The following is a 22,661-nucleotide window of genomic DNA, read 5'->3' as shown; positions in this document are numbered from 1 at the left end:
ATATCAATCATTTGCCATGCTTCCTTAAAAAAAGACACACGCGCTGGGAATACAGTCCCTTCCAATCTTATTCTCTCGTTTCCAGGAGGCCAGAGCTCCTGTGAGTTTAGTGTCAATCACTACCATGCATCTTTGATTACTATTCATATTCTGATTCTATGGACACACAATACAGTGTTACTTGTCATGTTTTCACATTTTTTTACAAGCAATGTTTTGCAGACACACTTCTATTTTTCTCAAAATTTTATCTTATTGGCACAAATAAATCTATTTAGCTCATTTTGGATATATCAAAATTTTATTTTATCCGACTCTTTTCAATTTTTAAATATTGCTACCATTGCTGCAGTGAATATTCTTGTGCAGATCTTCATGTGAATATGAAAGTATTTGTTTCAAGTCACCTTTAGGAGGGCATTTGGCTGATGCTAATGTAGGCACATGTGTAACTCTACCAAGGATGGCCCAGCTACCCAGATTACTTTTTTATGCTTGGCAATTAGACATGGGAGACGTATTCTCTGCTGTTGCTTTGCTTTGCACTTTCCTTATTACTAGTGAGATTATCTTTCTCCCCCATTCACATCTAGTCTATAAATTGCAGGACATCTATAAAATGTCCTGTAAATTTGTCCAATCACTTTAGTCTGTCTCACTTATGTTTTAGGAGTTTGAATAATTAATTGATACTGATTAAAAGACAATAGTTATGATACATGTGAAAGAACACTGTGCAGGAATTACAAGCATGTATTTTGTCATTAATGCTTTATTGGACACGTGCTTAATATGTCAAATTTTATTGAGTGCTTTTTTATCCTTTTATTTTATGGAAAGAAGTAAAACTAAATTTTATAACAAGATGACAGGAGATGACAATAGTTAATACATTACATATTATTATCTTTAAAGTAGTTATGGAGTACAAGGTATGACATAAAAAATTCTCCAATAAATGTTAGTGCAAATCCTCCTTTTCTATGAACTTAGAGATACTAATAATTTAGCTAACTTGCATTTTCTCCCTTTTCCTTTCCTTCCTTTCCTCTACCCCATCCTAGTTCTTTTTTTCCTTTTTAACAACTTCTTCCCATTTTGCAATGTTTATTATATATTTTAGGCCTTATTTATACCAGGGAGACAATACAATGTTTACACATATGAGTCTGATTTATTTCACTGAGTATAGTCTCAAGTTCAATCCATTTACCTTCAAATGACTCAAATTTATCTTTCTTTGAGCCTGAGTAGTTCTTCATTATATAAAAATATCACCTTTTTAAAATCCATTCATTGGTTGATGGGTATTTGGGTTGTTTCCAAGATTTAGCTATTACAAATTGTGCTGCTATAAACATGGGTACACATATATCACTGTAGTATAATGTTTTTAATTTTTCTATGAAGATACCCATAAGGATAATAGCTGGGTTGAAAGGGACCTCTAATCCTAACTTTGTGAGGAATCTCCATACTGATTTCCACAGTGGTTACACCAGTCTACACTCCCACCAACAGTGGAGAATTATTTTTTTTCCACAACCCTGCCAATATTTGTTATCGCTCAATTTCTTCTTAATGGCAAGTCTTTCTGGAGTAAGATAGAATCTCAGTGTTATTTTAATTTGCATCTCTCCAGTGACCAATGATGTTGAACATTTTTTTCATATATTTATTTGCCACTTATATTTCTTCATCTGAGAAGTTGATATTCATCTCAGATACCCATTTTTGGACTGGGTCTTTGAATTGGGGTGTCTGGTTTTTTCTATTCTTCATACGTTCTAGATAGTTCCTTTTCTAAGGTACAGTTGGCTAAACTATTTTCTAAGTCTGTGGGCTATCTTTTAACTCTGTTGATTTCTTTTTATGTGAAAATTTTTTTAATAAGATGAGATCCCAATTTTTGATTCTTTGAAGTATTTCCTGTGCAGTTTGGGTTTTGTTCATGAACTCTCTCCCTATGCCTATGTCTTCAATATTTATACCTACTTTCTCTTCCCATAAATTTAGTGTTTCTGTTTTAATGTTTATATTTAGATCCATTTTGGCTATAGTTTATTGCACGATGATAAACATGAGTCTAGCGTAAGTATTTGGCATACAGAGAATCAGTTTTTCCAGCACCATTTATTGAAGAGGCTATCTTTCTTCCAGTAAGCATGTTTGGCCCCTGCCAAGGACAAGGTAGCTGAGTATGTTTGTAGTTGTGTCTGCATCTTCTATTCTGTTCCCTTGATCCTCAGGTCTGATTTTTTTTGTGCCTGAACTGTGCTCATTTTATCACAATAGCTTTGTAGTATAATTTCAGGTCGGGATTGTGGTGCCTCTTGCTTTACCTTTGTTGTTCTGAATCGCTTTTGCTATTCTAGGTCTCTTCTGGTTTAAATGAGTTTTAGCAATGTTTTCTTCACTTCTGTGAAGTTGTATGCTAATGGTGTTCTGCTTGGGATAGCATTAAATCTGTGTAGCAATTTTGGGAGTATGGCATTTTCACTATATTTATTCTTCCTATCTACAAGCAAGGGGTATCTTTCCTTTTGTTGTATACCCTCTTCAATTTCCTTTTTCAGTGTATTGTAATTTTCAATGTATAGACCTTTTACTTCCATTTTTTAATTTGATATTTAAAACATTTAAATTTTATTTTAAAGAGGATAAAACAGAATAAAACCAATCAAAACAAACCAGTGTAAGAGATACAGGATTTCAGTAAATCCAAAATTGATACCATAATATATCTTGCTATCTTTGAAATAACTACTCCTACCATTAGATTTGATATAATCAAATAAAACAATGGAAATGGTATAAGACTTCCAAAACAACCATAGGAAATGGCTACAATCTTCAGAAGGAGATCTCCCTAGATGCCACACTGCATACTGCTATCCTCTGAACCTTTGACAGACTACTGGCCCTAGACCTGCAATGTTAGTGAAATACCAAAGCATCACAGGCATCCAATTGCATTTCACCTTGATAGCTACCATCACAGCCTGTGTTTTTCCAAATAAGCCAATTGTTTATGGAGGTGAGGGGGCCTGGTACTTCTAGTTTGCCAACCCACACTGGAAGAAGCAGGAGTCTGGCTGTTCCAGTCCAATGGCAGCCCGCACATGGTACTGATTCCCAGACTGGGCTTGCTTCCTGGTGTGGCCTTGTTTCCTCTACCAGAACTATATTGAATAGGAGTGGTGGTGGTGGACATCCTTGTCTTGTTCCTGATTTTAGAGTGAAAGCATTTAGCGTGATGTTGATTATTTGTTTGTCATAGATGATTTTTTTTATCAGATTAAGGTAAAGACAACTTATTCCAATTTTTTGTAGTATTTTTATCATGAATGAGTTTTGGACTTGTCAAAAGCTTTTTGTGCCTCTATTGAGATGATCATGTGCTTTTTGTCTTTGGCTCTGTTAATATGGTGTATTACATTGATTTGCATATGTTGAACAATTTCTGCACTGCTGGCATAAATTCTACTTGGTCATGGTGTATTATCTTCTTGGTAATTTGTTACAGTCTGTTTTGAATCTATGTTCATTAGAGAGATTAGTCTATAGTTTTCTTTTTTGGTTGAATCTTCTCTGGTTTTGGTATCAAGGTAATAGTTGCCTCCAGGAATGAGTTAGAAAGTATTGCTTCCCTTTCAATTAAACTAAAGAGCTTGAGGGGTATTGGCATTAAATCTTCTCTAAATCTCTTGTAGAACTCAACATGAATCCATCAGGACCTAGGCCTTTCTTTGTGGGTAAGTTTTAAATTTCAGTTTCAAGTTCATTAACTGATATTTGGTCATTCAGAATTTTTATAACTTTTTGATTCAACTTTGGTAATTCATTTATGTCTAGGGATCTGGTCATTTCTTCAGTATTTTCCATTCTGAGAGTAAAGATTTTTGAAGTAGATATTGATGATCTTCTGAGTTTCCACAAGATCTATCGTGACTTCACCCTTTTCATTCCTCAATGCATAATTTGAGTCTTTTTTTTTTGATATGGTCAGCTAAGGGTTTATCAATTTTACTTATTCTTTCAAAGAACCAATTTTTTGATTCATTAATTCTCTGTATTATTTTGTGAGTCTCAGTTTCATTAATTTTCTTCTCTAGTCTTTATAATTTATTATAATTTCCATGAACTTTGGGCTTGACTTGTATTTCTGAGATAAATCTAAATTTGTTTTTCTACCTTTTAGAAATTGCCAGAGTAATTTGCTAGTGCATTTTTGCTTTTATGTTTATACATGAGTTTGATTTCAGTGTTTTTCTTTTCCTTTCTTTGCATGGCCTTTGTTTAAAACATGAAGCATGTATTAGCATCAAAAAATAAATATAGTAAATGGGAGGAAGGAATAAAAGTAACTACAATCGTTTTCTCTCCCAAGAAAAATAGGTGTCTCTACCCTTGTAAATGTGTGTAAACAAGTTGATAACTGGATATCTTGATAAACAGATTATTGATATTTGGTGGGAGGAAAGATTATTTTCAAAATGCTTTTAGCAAGAAGTTCTGATTTAAGATCCTTAATGATAAACCTAGAATGTATGGTTTTGTGAGGTGTACAGCATGTTTATAAACTATAAAATTATCCAGTATATAAATGGAGATGTTTCATGACCTAAGAATTCCCCGCCATGTGAGGTAATAACCCATATATTTCAGTTAGAGGCTTCATGCTTCAGTTATTGCTCTACCAGGGAAGTGGCTTTGGAGAGGAAGACTGAGGAGTAATGTAGCAAATCTAAAAAGTTTCCCTGGTGTGTGTGTATGTGTGTGTGTATGTGTGTGTGTGTGTGTGTGTGTGTGTGTCCTGGAACTGGTTATTGAACTCAAGGCCATTGTACTGCACTATATCCTCAGGACATTAATTTTTTTGTATATATATATTGAGGTATAATTTAATCATTCATTAATTCTGCTATTGCTACTTAAAGCAAAAGTTAAAACCACTGATCTGCAGATTGGTCCTCTCTAGCCTTATTTCCCTGGATTCATGGGACCACAATCCCAGTTAATATCAAGTGCAGCCCAGTGGAGGACCCAGATAAGCCATCCCTTGACCGCTGACCCTCAGAAACTGTGAGATAAGAAGTATGCATTACAGTATTTCAGAGTTTGTAGTGCTGTTTTGGCACAGCAATAGACGGCTAAACTAATGCAGACTTCTTCATGGATCCTCCTATCAGGCTTTCTGGCGTGAAATTTCCTGGTGTAATCTGATTACTGTCACATTGCATACTCAGTGAGTGTGCCCCTCATAGGGACCTTGGTAGCCCTCTGGGAACAGTGATCTTTTCAAGACAAATCAAACACAAGGAATATAGTGAAGTACATATTCTTTTCCATGGGTAAGTTCATGTCCATGGAGAGGAATGTTTCTTTCATTATTGACTCTGTCAGGGCAATGCCAGTAAGTTTCTTATCTTTAGGTGTTCTGTGGTAAGTTTTAGCCTCTAATCTTGGTTGTCACCTAAACTTGAGAGATACTTATCAGGGTTTTCCAAATTATCCATGGAACTCTGCTGGGTCTCTTAATAGACAGGAGCCATACATTTATGCACTTTAGCAAGCATGCAATCAAATGTTTCCTCCTAAAAGTATCCCATATTCTATGAGTGGTTTTCTGGAAGCTTGTTTGACTTGAGGTGAGGAGAGGGGCTTATGATGACCTCTCTGCTTTTTAAAAAAATCACCTGTTAGTATGGTTTGTACTGATTGTTACTTTTTAAATGTATGAATGTCTTGTTGCTTGTACAATATTCTCAGTTCTGAGATTTCAGCCCAAATTTTGCTGATGAGACAAAAGCTTTTCATTTAACACGTTGTTCGTGTCATTATCTTTTTGTTGTCTGGAAATGCATTTGTCTTAGTCACTTTCTCATCATGGAGACACTATAGCTGACACCCACCCTAAAGCATAGGAGGTATTTTGGCTCAGAGACTTCAGCCTGTTAGTCATCTGGCTCCAAGCAAGGGCATCATGGCAGGGGCATGGCAGAGGAAGGGGAAGGAAGACAGACCCTTCTGGGTCACTGTCCCTGTGGCCCATTTCCTCCAACCAAGATCCACTTCCCAAATCACATTTAGCTATGAATGTATCATAGACTAATCTACCAGTAAACGTTACATCACAATGGTTCAGTCACCTCTCAAAAGCCCCCACCCATGAGCACATGGGCTTTTAGAGGACATCTAGGTAGAAACCATAACGGCATATTTTTCTAGCCTTGTAGTTGAGGAGGTGGGATGTCAAATGTGGGGTGAGGGAGTGTTATTTTTTTAAGAAAAGAAAATGAAAAGGAAGTAAGAAAGTAACCTGTTGCTTCTAAGAATGGACTCTCCTTGTCACTTTTCCTCAAAGGCTATTAACATTTCTCTAAAGGTCCAGAGAAAAGAGAAATAATATCTCTAAACTGATGAGCAGAGACTATTGAGAGCTCATTGATTAGCAAATTCTGAAAGATTCCTGGAGTCCAAAGGTCATAAAAGATGAGAAAAATCCTTGAGAGTTAAGAGTAAGACCAAGCAAGAGAGGAAGTAAATGATGAAGAGTTCATGGAGGCCTGGATGGGCCTCAGGTGCACAACCTACTTCCTTGCACTAAAGGTTCATTATAGCTTTCTTATTGTATTTGCTCTTCTCATCAACCTGTTACTTTGTGTTTCATTTTTTTTGAGTGGATAATATGCACTATCTGCTTTCTTTAAAGTTGAATTTCCAAAACCCAGGTGAACATGAGGGGTCATTTGGAAATCACAAGAATTATTTGTAGGCAACAACATGAAATTTGGCCCAGTGACAGGACTGCTTGCATAGGGGATGTTTGTTCACATGAACCATCCTTGATTTCAGAGAATTCCACCATCACCATTTTTGTAACTTAAAAGGGTTCATCCTTGGTCTAGGGTTGCATGTAGAGTCACAGCTGGGACTGTTTGTGTCTAAGAGAACTCAGCAACAGAAACATCCACATTTTCCACACATCTGTATCCTGGGTTTGGCTCAGATATGATCTAACTGGCAATGGAAGTCATTCTAGGAACAGACACTGCAGGGGACCTTCCTGATGATTCTGCACATATGACAGAGAGTGTCATATACACCGCAACACACAAGTGAATACTTTCTTTGCCCAGGTTTGGTCCCTCTCCCTCTTCAGTGGTGCTGCCCTTCAGTTCTTGTAGCATGGGACACACAGAATAGAGTCATCTAAGAAAGTTCTACATTCTGGTTTTTTTTTTTCTTTGTCTTAGAGTTTGTTTTTTGAGACAGGGTCTTGCTATATAATTCAAGCTGAGCTTTAACTCATTTTGTAACCCAGGCTGGCCTTGAGCACAAGACAATTTCCCCGTTTCAGTCTCCTGAGTTCTGGGATTACAGGGGTGCACCACCACACTCAGTTTGCCTTTCAGTTTTGAATCTGGTCACGAGGGGCTTCTTAATAAAGAGGTTAGTAAAAGCTCTTTACAACTTTTAGCTTTATTTTATTTTTAAACATAGAATGTAGAAGTCAAGTTAAGGATTATAGAAAGTTCTGGGTGTATTTTTCATATCACCTATACTTTTACACTTTGTTGAAACTGCATGAACCAAAAGATGACGAAGAAGTGATGTTTTTCCTCCTGGGCAGAAACTGTCTTGCCAAGGTTGCTTTTGGGCTGCTTGTCATGTTTGTGCTTCTCTTTGAGTTTTTCATTGTCTGCACTTGATTAATGTAGTTGACTGCTAATCAATATTAGCAGCCCGGCTAGTAGCGATATTACTGAATTTTAAATGATCTTTAAAGATACATTCCAAGAAGCAATCACTTTTAGGGCTGTATTTGTTATCACAATGTTGACAACCTTGATATCAGGACTTTAATATCCGGTGGAATAATGGAATTTCTACCCAACACAGATTTTCTCTGCCTTTGTTCTATAATAATTGAATATTGCTTTAGGCTGGTGAATGGTGTTATTTTCTCAGTCTCTTTTTATCTAAAGATTTTTAAAGGGGTTTCTTTCTTCTTGCCATAGAATAGATGTGAGAGTAAAATGGCACAGGGGAGGCACTTATCTAAGAGGGAGAACTTGTTTGCTCTTAGCCTCGCAGTCACTGTCTGCAGCTCAGAGCTGATGGTCTACAGGTTGTGTATGTGCTGTTGGCCCCTCATTGCTGGGTGACAGGAAGGTGACAAGAATCTAATGAAAGTGCTTTGTGGAGGTGAATGCTGGGGATGATAAGATTGTTCACATAAAGTCAGAAAATCACAAGATCTCAAATACTTTTGAGTGACTCCCAATTGCTTGTAGGGGAGGCGGGGAGATGCTCATTCTGTTTATTTTGTTTCAGTTCTCTACAGGAATGGCTCATTGATGGTTTAGTGTTTATCAATTTTTCCATATCTGTTTATTAATTAACATAAAAATGAGAATGTGTAGTGTCTATTGTTATTGGCAGGCAAGATGACCCATTTTTATATTCAGGAATTTTGCCAATCATACAACATCCAATATTATTTGTTGTAGGTTGTTAATTGTATTAGCTAATGAGCATTTGGAGTATCAGCTGTGTGCAGTTCCTCTTTCTAGACCCAGGTTAATTTAGGGGTTATATCTGCTGCTACTGAATTATGTCCCATCCAACACATATACCACTTGTGTACTTGGGTCTGGTTTCCTGAATTGCCTGGTACATTCCCTGAGTCAGAGACTGGGTTGACTTTTCTCTTGATTTGCCATGCCATGACCCCTGGTAACTACTGTGTGAATTGATGGGAATGAGAATCAAACGTGAACCTCTAATCTGGAGAAACTGTTAATTAGCAAGGATTGTGTTTCATTGTTTTGTCTTGAATTATTTTCTCTTCTAAGTGGGTTGACTTAGAACCCATGGAAGGAGTAAGGGAGACAGAAGTGGTGGCACACATCTGTAATCCCAGTCCTCTTCGAGGCTGAGGCAAGAGCGTGGCCAGTTCAATTGCCCAAACCTGGGCAATTTAGTGAGAACTTGTCTCAAAATACAAAAAATAAAGAAAGGTTGGGGATGTTATTTAGTGGAAAGACCCTGAGTTCAATACTTACTACTAGGGGAAAAAAAGAAAAGGAAAAAAAATAGGGAAATCCCTATCAATTCATCAGTAGAAAAACTCAAGGAAGTTACTCTAACCTAAAATGTGCTCTAAACCAGCGTCGCCACCTTTTTGGCACCCAGGAGTAGTTTTGTGGAAGACAGCTGTTTTCCATGAGGACGGGGACTGGGGAATGTTTTCAAGGATTGGATTCTCCTAAGCCACTGCAGCCTAGATTCATTGCACGTGCAGTTCAAAGTAGGGTTCGAGCTCCTATGAGAATCTAATGCCCATTTAAGCGATAGGAGGTGGACTTCAGGTGGTAACGCTAGTGAAGAGGAGTAACTGTAAATATAGATGAAGCTTCCCCTGCTGGCCTGCACTGGCCCCCGGCTCTGTGCCTACAGCTGGGGACCCCTGTTCTAAAACACGGAGATCTTTCAGTAAATGAATGAGAAGCAATTGTAAGGGTACAGTTATAGAATAAGAAACATAGACATGTTATAGCAAATTAAAATCAAATAGCACCTTCTGCTTATGCTCCTGCTGCCTATCATGTGAACACCCTACTGAATTCAGGGTCCAACTGCTTTTACCCTGACAATGTGCTGGGTCAATTCGACTATTCTCAGCTTATGTTTCCCTTAATTAAGAAGATACATTGGCTCTAACTGGTTTTTGAGGACTCTGTTTGGGGTGAAGTAACCCATCAAAGATACTTTTTAACTCTACCTGTCCCACTTGAACCCCTTCCCCTCATCCCCAGAATGTTCCTATGCTTTGACAAACAATTCTTTTAAGCAAATGATTTTAGAGTTAGTTTTCCTGACAATATATGACTTAGTTCAATCCATGTAGCCAATCATGTAATGCTTTGCACTTCCTGCTTGTAACCTATATTTATTTATTTATTTTTTAAAATTTTATTTAAAAGGAAAAAGAGAAAAACACAAAACAAAACAAAGTGGTGTAAACTATTTCTAAGATGATAATATGTAATCTATTCACTGTAACCTATATTTAAACTAGACTCAAAGCTGGCTTTTTGCTAGTGATTTGGACTTGGTCTTACGAGCCTGCAGGCGTGATAAAAAGCTGTCTTCTAACACCTTGCTACGAAGAGTCTTCCATTCAATTTGAGACTGTATTTCCCGTACTACAACGAAATCTTTGTGTAAGGTTTGTTGATAAAGATAATAATAGCTAGCACCGTCTGAGTACTTTGTATGCAGAGTATTTTCTCATCTTCACTGCAGGCTTAGGAGTAGGTGGAGGGTCTAAAACAGTGATTTGCTTAAGCTCACAGAGGCTGAAGCCAGGGCTGAAGCTAGAAAGCACCTGGCAGCTGATGCTGTGCTCTGCCTGCTGTACCCACTGTGTGGGACATCTGGGCGTCAGAGCTGTCCTCAGGAAGCTGGTCAGGTAGAGCTTCCAGGTGTGCCTGGTGTTTTCACAGAGACACAGCTGGACTCTGCTCTCTTCCTGCTGGCACAGAACGGGGTAGAACATAACAATTTTGAGTAAGTACATCAGCTGTACATTAGCAATTAGTATATTTGAAGTATAAAATCAGGAAAACTTGATTAAAACTATGAAAAGTAAACCAAAACTCCAAGCCCATAAATTGTTCCATAAACATGTTTTGATAGATGGCAGGAGAATAAGGATATGCTATTTAGAATGAGTTTTTCTGGAACTGAGTTTTGAAAATGGAGTCAGCTCGATATAGTAGAAAGAAAAGTTAGAATTCATGAGGAATTTGGATGAACTCTATGAGACAGCATAATTAAGCCCAGCAGACTTCTTCCTTCTAAACAGAGAAGTAAAGTCAAGAGGGACAGCTTATATTGCTTCATCCTGAACCTTGGAAAATCCTGTCGAGTCCTCAGTGATTAGGAGATTGTGGGCCTGAAAAGGTTCATTAGTTAAGTAGTAGCCGGGGGTAAAAACCCTCCATGACCTGAAGAGCCAACTGTGGAATTTAAAGAGATTAGATAGATTTCTTTTTTTTTCTGAAAACATAACCATAAATTTAGGGACTATGAAAAAGAAGTCACAAGAAATGAGAGGTACCACAGTAATGAAATCTATAGAGAGATAGGCATCAAAAGAAAAAGTAACCTTGTCTACTAGCAGACAGTTTAATAAGAAAAAAAATTGTGGAACACAGGGAGAGAAACTTCTGCTAAACTAACACAGCTCTTTTCCTACTGGCAGACAGTGCCACTGGGATCCTAGGTAGGAGGATGTTGTGTAAAATCACTGATGTAATGACAGGTCACGACAGGAAACAGCAGTTGTCAGGAAGACTGGGAAAGCTCTTCAACCTGTTTTCAGGGACAAGTGGTAGATACCATAACCCCAGGGGGAGTAGCATATAGGTAAGCGCTAGAGATCCTGGAGTCTAGTCATCTGGAGCAAGGCCCTTCACCAACTCTTGTCTCTTCCTTCCATCTAATGGGAATGCAGGCTTCTATATTAGTGAGAAATAAAAGGAAACTTGGGATGCTGTAGTTCTCATAAATGTATATATGGCTCAATATACCACCTGACTTCTTTTAAGCAATAATGGAAATAAAATTGCTCTTGGGAAACTGAACCAAGCAAACAATTTGGGCATCTTTACTGTGGATGTGTGATCCATGTTTAGGGAGCAATTTAGTGGATGCTTGAACTCCCATAGTTAAGCTTGTCTGTTTTGCTGGTTTATTGTGATGGGATTGGCATAAATTACTTTCTGCCCTTGAAGTTTTGAATTGTTTGAATGTGAAGTGAATTTTGACCTTTCAAATCTTGCAGTCATATGAATGCCTTCCATGACTTGTCATGTGGGGTAAACTGCCAGTTTGCTTCAGGAGCTCACTTCTTGTTTCCATCTGTTTCACTGAAGGCCAGTGTAGTGTCTGCTTCTCTGTGATACATGAATAATTGATTTCTCTTGGAAATTAGGGACCATAAACTTAAGTAGAACAGAAGAGAATAGAAGATAAGAGCAAGGGATCTGCTCTAAGTGTCTATTCTCTCTAAGCAAGCCATCCCTCATGAAAATCATTTGGTGAAGTCCACTGTAGTCTACCTGCATGTAGTCTTTATTGAGATGATCTTCATGAAACCCAGTGGAATTTTGCACTATTTACACGAGGTGTTCTCTACCTGAAATAGTTAAAATTTTATAGGCAAATACTAGGTCTAGGCCTATATCTGAAACCTATAAATCCAGCATGTTGAATTTTGATTATAGGAATCAAATCCATGTAAATACCCATTTTATTTTACTTTGTAGCATATTCCGAATAACATCCTGTCCTAAATTTATATGCAAGCCTGACTGAGAAACACAAGCACCCTAATACTGAACACTTTTTAGTTTCTTATTTTTAAAATCTGCTGTAGTCTTCCATGGAGAGTAAGGCTATTTTTATAACTACTGATTTCAAAGTATTCTCTCTGCAACTGGCATTATTTTATTTGTTCTTTCCTACTTTGTAATATGTGTTTCTTTTCTCTTTTTCAGAGCAATAAAGAAAAGAAAAATAAAATGGAACACATCTTGGATTGCTCTTCATCTAAAGCTGTTGCTTTTTATCATTTTGAAATTGCTCAGTCCAAACCCTTGAAGTACTATTTTAAAATAAGGGGAATTATATGAAAGTACAGAAAAAGGTCCAACTTATAAAAATTGCTCTTTTTAAAACACATATATAATAGCTTAAAAATTTAGAGCTCAGCAGCAGAAAGCTGTAGCTTAGGGATTTGCGGGTCCTTATAGTACAAAAATTGCCTAGGTTTAATGACATCCAAAGATGGGGAAAAAAATCATCCTGGGCTCCTTCCCAGTAGCAGGAATCATGGTTCTCACAGCACATGCTGGGTGCATCTAGCTACTTTTAAAATAGAAATCTACTTCTCTGAATGCTGGATACTGTGTTACTGGGAAGGAATTGTTCTTCATTGCCCCCAGATTTGTCCTGTGCATCTTGCATAGTCTGCCTTTAATGTTGTTACCCCTATTAGTATGAGTTATCTTTTTTATTCCCACTAGGTCTTTAAGTATGTTGAACTTTGTTCTCAGTACATATTTTGAGTTCTTTAAGTCCTTAAGGTGGTAGTTTTTCTACTGTTTTTGACTTTGTAGAACAAATTGTTTTATGTCATAACCCATCACACACCCATCACACCTGTCACACCTCTCTCTCTCTCTCTCTCTCTCTCTCTCTCTCATACACACACACACACACACACACACACACACACACACAGATTAAATATTTCAGGAAACAGTATTCAAGCTTAATGCAAGAATATTTTTATCTGTTCTATTAAAATTCTGAAGAAGAAGATTTTGGGTACTCACATCTTACTAGTGCTGGTTTGAAGGGGGAACTGCTCTTAGTTTTCTTGTTTTATTTCCAGGATGGGGACACAACCATAGCTGGAATCCAGGAATGGAGGCATAGACTTTCTGACCTTGAAAGTGAAATTCACAACCTATATTTCAGTGTGCATCTGACCTTGCAGAAAAGACTGATGTACTTATATTTTAGTCACATCTTGTAATCCTTGGTGCATATCTAGCTGGCCAGAGTGTTATGGGTTTCAGCCCAGAAATAGAAGGAGAACTCATATCAGCAGCTCATACTTACTCTTGCTCTTGTGCTCTGGGGAGGTAGTTTTAGTGCTAGAAAGTCAAAGTTTAATAACTGATACCTCTCTCTGTCTATGAGCACCAGTCTCAGGCCTGTGTTGCAGTGATATGAGGACTGAGCTTGGGTTAAGAACCAAGCCAGGGATGAGAAGAAACACCTAGAAATTCCAAGTTTAGTGGCCAAGTTCAGTAGGTGGTATCTGCCATCCTGGTACACAGTTCAGGAAGTGGTAGCTACTCCAGTAGTTTCATTATACTAACGGTAGAGACAACTGCTTGATGAGCTACTCAGCACTTAACTGCCATCTCCAATCAGGGCACATTTAATGAAGCCACCCAAATTAATGAGTGTAAGCTGTCAATGCGGCGTCAGCTGAAAGGAAAGTGAAAGGAGTGAAGAAGGAGATTTCTGTGCTTTTTAAAAGAGAGGTGAGCTGTTTTTGTTATAAATCGTTTTGGGAGTGACAAGTATTATGTGAAAGAAAATGAATATTGCTTCTTCTCACACAGAGTAATTATCTGTAGACCTCAGAGTTAAAAATAAAACCTAAGTCATTTAGGAAGATGGCTGCGCAGCCTGTGAATTATTGAGTATTTCAGCTCATTGCAATGAACTGTTAGCATAAATAATAAAACATTTAAAGTTATTAGCTTTGAACCTATTGTTAAGTATCTGTATATTTCTGACTTTTTATATATTAAATTAAGAAAGACTGTGGAGAGAACACAACATGGATAAGGCAGGAGCATCTTAAATATTTCCTGGTTCATTCCTTTTGGCAGCTGAGTAAACACAGGTCATTTCTGGAAAGAGGTGAAATAAAAAAAATCAGCTTCATCAAAGACACACTGTTATGAACTGCTCCAAGTGAAAACTCTGTCTCTCTCAGTGTCCAAAGACAGTCCTACTTGCCAATTAGCCCTGAAACTATCCTGTCTTCCTTGTTTGGCCTTCAGGTTTTTATTTTATCCTTTAAGTTCAATTATCTTGCTCTCTTTTAAATAGCTCATCTAGCAGTGTGAGAAGGTGATATTAGTTTGCCTGCCACACAAGTTGCCTGCAGTCTCATGCAGGTTAGCCTTTGCCTAAATTCTTCCAACACAGTTGTAAGAAAGTTTAAGAGTTGCATGTATATGGTTTTAGTTGTAATGATCGACTTTCCAATTAATAGTTCTATTTAAAATAGAGTGTGGAGTTGGCTAGACCATTGCTTCTTCTACAGTGGACTCATCTCCACTTGTATTAAAAGTAGGAGGGTTTGAGAGAGAAAAAAGATGACGGATAGATAACAGCAGCTACAGAGGCTCTCTGAGATAGCCAACTTAGATTCCAAAAATAATACAGCATGGGGAGTCCCAAACAGAGGGAGATACACCCTGCCAACCCAGGAATGAACTAAACTAAGAGAAACCAATTAAAAATACAGTTCTGGTGCTACGATTGGAAAAGCTAAAGCCTCGGTGCTGCTGCTGGAACTCGCGGCTTGAACACCCTCCTGCTGCTGCATCTGAATTGGCACAGCCGGGATAGCCCGCTAGTTTCAAGTCACTGGAGATGCAAATGCTCTGAGAGTGGGAATCGGTGAACCAAACTGAGAGCAGAGCTGGTGGGGAACCCTGCATCGATTGGCAGTGATTGAGGAGAATAAAAACCCTTCCATAGACAAAAGAGGCTCCAACAGACGACCTTCTGGGACTGGGCAGACTAGCCAGAACAAGGTGCTGCAGTGACTTCAGGCAGATATTCCCTTCTCAAGTGGGATTGATGTGGAGCACTTGACCTGGGTGACACCATGGGCTGAGGCCCTATAGGCTAGCCCTAACCAAGTCCCTATGCCGGATAGTGTACCCTAACGCAGTGAAGCCTTCAGTAGGTTGACCTGGGGGGTGGGCCCAACAGAGGCTGCCCCGGTCTGTTCCTCCTAATACATTGCAGTGGGCAGGACCACCTAGTCAGCGTGCTTCAGACAAACTGAAACTGACAAAGAAAGAAACTGGGCCTCCTATATATGCCTGTATGGGAAGAACAAAAAATATGAGAAGAGGAGGCAACAAGAAAGGGTCCTTGGTCCCCAGTCCTGAGAATACTGATCCAGGAAAGATAAATGCAAAGGAGAATGACAGAAAACATGCAATATCAGGCATGGCACTAATAGACATAAAGTGATATCTTGAGGACCTCATAGATGAGTTCAAAAGTGAAGTATTTAACCAAGTAAAGCAAGATATAATTAGAATAATTAAAGAAATGCTAAGTACCTCTCAAGAAAAAACAGATGGTAGAATGGAAGAACAGAAAAGAAAGGAGAGAATTGTTTGATGGAAAAAATAAAGAAAACATAGAATACATGAAGCAATTTCAAAGAGATTACCAGGAAACTAAAAACTCTATTGAAAGCTGGCATAACAGCTTAAAAGAAACTAAGGATAGATTATCCGAACTGGAGGACAAGTTTGTAATGTGGGAACGTGAAAGGAAAAACTTCTTAAAAATAACAAGGAAACAAGCAGTAACAATACAAAGGCCAGAAGATGACAAGAGGATCTATAACTAAGGAATAGAGAATGTGAATGAAGAAGCAGGGGTACAAACAAAGGAACTACAAAGGCTATTCACAGAAATAAGGAAAACTTCCCAAACAGAGGGAAAGGAAAAGATGCCCAGATGTATGAGGCATACAGAGCTCCAGCCACCTACAATCAAAATAGAACTACACCCAGGCATATAATAATTAAGATTCCAGAAACCCAATATAAGAACAGAATATTAAAAGCTGTCAGAGACAAGAAACAGATCATTTACAAGGGAAAACCCATCAGAAATACAACAGACTTCTCAGCATAAACCATCAAGAAGAGCCTGGAGTGAAATATTCCAAGTCCTGAAAGAAAATAACCTGTATCCCAGGTTGATATACCCTGATAAACTGTCTCTAAAAATTAATGGAGAAACAAGATGCTTCCAAGACAAAGAGGAACTGGGGGAATTCACAATCACCAATCCAACTCTACAGAGAATACTACAGGACATTCTAAAGAGAGAGAAAAGCACAAAGATTTCAGGAACAATGGCAGAGGGGCCCCAATGAATGGAACAAAAAGCGAAATGAAGAAGACAAACAGACAACTAATGATGAAAAAAGAGCACAACAGAAATGAAGCAGAGAAGGTTGGATATAATCTCTAATATAGATGGCCTAGATACCCTAACTTAAGGGAAAAAAGAGAGATTGGCAGGCAGAGTGGATCAAGAAGTAGAATCCACCGAGAGGCACTTTATAGGAAATATAATTAGCCTGAAGAAGGTTATATGGACCAAAATCAAATATGAGAAAACAGAACTTGATGTGATAGGGAACCAGAGAGTAATAGGGGTAACTGGACCAGTATTTATGGATAGGTTGAACAGATAGACTTTAATAAATGAAGAAATATAACTAGAAATCCAGTCCAGGAGTGAGAAAGTTCGGAAACACTTAGATAAATAGCAGGTTGATCTCCCTAATATAAAACTATGAGTGTTGGGGAGACCCAAAAATACACTTCATCCTGGGAGTGAAAGAGGAGGAATAGTCTTTACAAAAACTGCAGAAGATATCACTAATAGTATATCAGGAATTAAAACCCTTATTATTCGCACCCTCTGCTTGGATGGAATTTGTTCTCTCCTAGTTTGTATACAAGCACTGGATCTGAGGGCACAGACAGCTGTCCCGAAGATATCAGGACATAGCACAGTGGTCATCTTTAATTTCCTATTAACTCAATCAGGATCCTTGTATGACTTATACTGTTGTATCATGACTGATCTTAGTTAAATCTGACTTGTTTGATTGCTGCTTATTATTGACAGATTTTATTCAAAACTGTTAGGTTGCTGGTATCAAGTTGAGGAGTATAGACAGCTATACTGAAAATGACAATGATTCACTATGATACCCAATCTGATTTGATTACTACCTGTTTTTGTAGCTCTGCACTATCTACAAAGTTGTATTTCTATTAATACTGCTATGTACTGATATATTCAATTATACTTTATCTGATGATATAGCCAATTCTGTTGATGATAACAAGAAACAGCACAGTGACTATGGTAGAACTCCTTATACAGCAGTTTTATATGTCTTTTTAGTTTTATGTGTCTATAAGAATATATTTAGTTCTGTCCTGCTTTGTTCTGTTTTTCCCTCTAATATAGAAAGGATAGAAATACATGTTAAGACTCATGCTTGCATAAAACCTATAAACGGTTTATGAGAACTGATCTTATGACACATGATGAAATGAACAAATACTCTGAAGGAAAGAAAGGGGCACTGCAGTACCCAGTGCTGATTCTGGAGTGTTATGATGTGAAATCCAGCAATATTATTAATTTTTGTTCAGGATTTTAATCTAATTAGTTTAGTTAGGTCTTAACATAAATGAAGATATGGATAAATACATACATGTCTAACTATAGGATTGATAGCCATATTACTTAGTTTTTGTTGGATAGTTGAACAGAACTGTTTGCAGTCTCCCTGATTGAATTCCCATTTATATGTTCCACTTTTGTATCTTGAACAACTATTTGTGGGTGGACAATATATATATACATCAACTAGTGATTTATCACTGTTTATTTCTTTTCTTTGAAAGTATATACTATTTCTGCCCATTTTCTATTTTGTTTTGTCTTTCTTTAAATAAAAAAAGTAGGAGGCTTCTCACTTTAATAACCTTAATAGGTGGCTAAATCTCAAAGTGTATCATCGGTAACCTATCTCTTTTTACGAGATTGGTTTACTGAAGAGAACAAATACCTGCCTTTCAAGACCAGTTTGCATGGATCAGTGAGAAAGGAAGGTTTTCTTGCACACAAAAACAATGGACAACAAATTGCTTCCTATTTCAGACAATGGTAAATTTCAGACACACTTATCTACTGCCACTTGGTGAATTAACTCTTCATGCTATAACTTTTTGTGACTTTCAAGATGCAGGATTTCATCAGACTGTAAGTCACCCAGAAAAGGGAAGTTATTTGAGGTGTGTGTGTGTGTGTGTGTGTGTGTGTGTGTGTAATTTATATGGGAACTGGAAGTTGAGCACTCCTACTCTGGAAAACGCAGAGAGGTCTGAATGCTTTTACTGTGGTCAGTACCATCATTCATTCTTACACATGTAACCCCTTTTAATTTTTCAATAAGACAAAAATATTTTGTAATCAACTATTCAGAGCAATGACAGAGAAAAAGAAATATTTTATGGAGAATCAAATACTGCATTTTAATTTTCCCCAGGAGAGCTGATGAAGAATGTGTGACTTATATCTATGATCTACCAACCAGAAGATAGGGTTGTCAGTGACCACAAGAAAACCAAAACAACATTCTAATGAATGGACATGATTTCCTAAATAGCTGACACGAACAATTCTGGCATAACAGGTGTGCCACATTGCCTTGATGCCTCGGCTGTGTGACAGCCTGTCAGTCTGGCTGCATGTAGACTGCAGATGGCTGTGTCATGGGAGTGTGCAGCACACAGGGTGCTGAAGGTAATGCTCACCAAGGTGCAGCTATATTGTGAAGCTCTGCATGCATGTGTCCCTCCAAAATTCATATGAAGACTAATAATCAAGGCGATTGATATTAGCAGGACTTTGGAAAGTGATCAGGCCATAAGGATTGGAGCACTCATGGATGGGATTAGTGTTTTGATAAATGGGTCCCAGAGAGCTTCTACTAGGTGAGGACACCCATGAACAAGGACATTGCCCCTCACTGAACACCCAGCTGCTAATCTCTACAACTGTGAAAAAAATTTCTTTCTTTCTTTTTTTTTTTTTTTTTTGTCTTTTTTTCATTTTTTATCGGTACCAGGGATCGAACTCACGACTGCCTGCTTACAAGGCAGGCGCTTATGCCGCTGAGCTAAATCCCCCCCCCCCAAATTTCTGTTGTTTACAAGTTTCTTTGGCTGCAGAATTTTGTTACAGCACCCCAAACGCACCAAGACAAATGTCATTATATTTAAATATGTAATACAGAATGATACAAACAGTAGAAATCAAAAACATTGACGGGAAAATGGCGCTCATTTTATGAGATTCTAATAGTTTTAAAATGAGCAAGCCATGAGTATTCTGAAAACAAAAACAAAATCACAGGGCCTGTGTTACCATGCATTGTAACTGTGGGGATGAGAAGAGGGTGCCCTCGTCATACCAGGCTACACTTTGGCATGTGAAATCTCTCTAGCAGGTGTCCTTACAGTGGAGAGGACATGGGCCACCATTAAAACGTGGTGTCAAGAGAACTTTCATTCACAAATGAAGTATTTTTTAAAATTTAATTTGTGATTAATGTGTATTAATGGCACACACTGATAGAGCTCAGAGTGATGCTTCAATATTGGCATACAGTACACACTGATCAAATTCAGATGCCCCTCCCCTTACCCACAACCCCAAATAACCAGGATTCTACAGTCAAGGCAACTTGTTTTAAATTCCCACTTACGACAGAGAACATGCGTTAATTCCCCTTCTGGGTCTGGCTTATTTCACACAATGCAGGGGTTTTTTCCTCCTGCTTCTTCTCCATCTTCTTTCTCTTTCTTCTTTTAGTGGGCATTGAAAACAGGGTGTACTGAGCTACACCCCTAGCCTGTTTTTCGTTTCTATTTTGAGACAGGGTCTCCTGAAAGTAGGATTGCTGGATCATACATAGTTCTATTTTAGCGGTGGAAGAGTTTCCACACTCTTCTCCATAATGATGTACTAATTTACATTCTCGCAAAGAGTCTGCGACTGTTCCTTCTTTTCTCCATCCTCAATAGCACCTGTCATTCAGTTTTCGACCATAGTTGTTCTCGCTCACGTAAGATGATTGTAATCCAACTACCAAAGGGCAAATGCTCTGACTATACCCCAGTCAAAAGAAGGGATACAAACAGCTAAAAATACATGAGAGAACACTCAGTATTGTTATCCACTGGGAAAATGCAAATCACAGTGATACTGGATTCTTTTGGTCAAAATCACACATCCAGGAGTATGATCAGGGCGCTCTTCGGTTTTCACTGAGATTTGTTTTCTCATTTGATCTTTGCAGGAATGCTGTGGTGGCAATGTTTTCTGACTCAATTTTCCAAGTCCAGCTTTCTAACTCTAAATCCAGACTTATTCGTTTGACCTTTTGAGTTCATTGTCTTAGTTCTCGGTTTCCTCCCCCTCAGAACCCTTTCTCCCACCTAAAGTTTTAAAGTGGTAGTTTTAGAATCTTGAAGATTTGTGCCCCCCTCCCTCTATTTTTGTTTTTCAATGGTGGAGATTGAACCACACATGCTATGCAAGATATCTACTACCCCCAATCCTTTTGAACTGTTGGGGACAGTTTTCTTGCTAAGTTGTTTAGGTTGGCTTTGCAATTGCTATCGTCCTGCCTCTACCTCCCGAGTAACCGGAATTACAGATGTGTGCCATCTTATCTGGCAAAGATTCCCATTTATCTTGAGCATATAAGAAGAAGGCAATATTGTGATGGCTCTGAAGACTGGTCCTTGGGTTTCGTGTAAAATGAGGTGGGGTTTGATTTAGAGAACTATTATGAGGACTAAAGAGTTGATCTTTGAGAAGTATTTAGGATAGCGAGTGCATGGCAAGTAGAGATCAGTGATGCCAACTCTTATTGTCAGACATTGTGATGCACAATTCAACAGATCCCAAGTGCTGCAACACAATATTTGAATAGTGCTTATGCTGCTGAGCTATACTCCTGGCCCTTGGGTTTATCTTTCATTCAGCATACTGATTGTGACATATACTGAAACCATTGTTTCCATCAGTAGTTTTTCTCACTTTACTGCTGAACAGATCCCAAGTGCTGCCAGGAACACCATGGTCCACATCCTGCCAGGAGCACCTCAACAGTGACCTAGCTTCTTCCTTGCTAAAGTTTGTGATTAATGGTGGAGACAGATATAGAAGAGATATAATGAGGTATATGCAGGGTTAGAGTTTTGTATAGAAGATGTACTTGATTTTCAAAAGCTTTATTGAAGTATTATTCAATATATTGCCTATATTTGAAGTATACAGTGTGGTAAGCTTTGGCATACATCTAAGCCATGAAACCATTACCCCAATCAAGATAATGAATGTCACCGTGATCCTCCCAACTTCCCCTTTAAAATCCTTCCCTCTTCTTTCAGGCGATCATCAGTGAACTTTCTATTGCTATGGGCTAGTTTTCATTCTTTAGAATTTTACCAGGTGTAATCATTTTGAGCTTCACTCTTGTGTTGCATGGACCACGGTTGATTCCTCTCTGTGGCTGAGTGATATTCTGTCACTGTACCTGGCTGTGTTGCAACTTATTTATTCATTCACTTACTGAAGGAAACTTGACTTGTTTTCAGTTTTTTGGCTCTGAACAATAAAGTTGCTAGCAGTGGTTCTAAACACAGAGCTCTAACAGTGCCTAAATTACCTTGGTGAGGGGACACACCCATGAAACCATTGCCACAGTGAAGACACCAAGTATGTCTGTCTCTCTCAGCAGCTGCTCCCCTGTACATTAATCTATGTTTTCATAAATTTCGTGCAAATGAATTATGTAATAAATATGCTTCTGGGCTTATCACTTTATCTATTTATTTATTTTGGTACTAGGGATCAAATTCAGGACCTTGTGCTTGCCAGGCAGGTGCTTATGCTGCTGAGCTATACTCCTGGCCCTTGGGTTTATCTTTCATTCAGCATACTGATTGTGACATATACTGAAACCATTGTTTCCATCAGTAGTTTTTCTCACTTTACTGCTGAATAGTAGTCCATAGAATGAGTATACCACAGTCTGTTCATGCATTTAATGGATACTGGAGCCTGTTTCTAGCTGTCAGGAATAGGTGTTGATATTCTTCAACTGTTCTGTGGATGTAAGCATTTCATGATCATGAATTCTATAC

The 22,661-nt window shown here is 38.1% G+C and overlaps 1 long non-coding RNA gene across 1 annotated transcript; it reads left to right on the top strand.

Annotated features, from left to right (window-relative positions):
• The first annotated feature begins 752 nt into the window (after positions 1-752).
• LOC134473495 (uncharacterized) lies at positions 753-22,336 on the top strand. Its single transcript, XR_010043742.1, has 2 exons — positions 753-3,755; positions 12,573-22,336. It is a non-coding gene; the product is annotated as an uncharacterized LOC134473495 (long non-coding RNA).
• Positions 22,337-22,661: the final 325 nt, after the last annotated feature.

This window comes from Cavia porcellus, unplaced genomic scaffold, assembly GCF_034190915.1.
Source record: "Cavia porcellus strain 051 isolate PalLab524CR breed Dunkin Hartley unplaced genomic scaffold, mCavPor4.1 scaffold_27, whole genome shotgun sequence".
NCBI classification, from domain to species: Eukaryota; Metazoa; Chordata; class Mammalia; order Rodentia; family Caviidae; genus Cavia; species Cavia porcellus.
The sequence above is the reverse complement of the archived record's forward strand: the minus strand, read 5'-3'. Positions and strand labels throughout refer to the sequence as shown.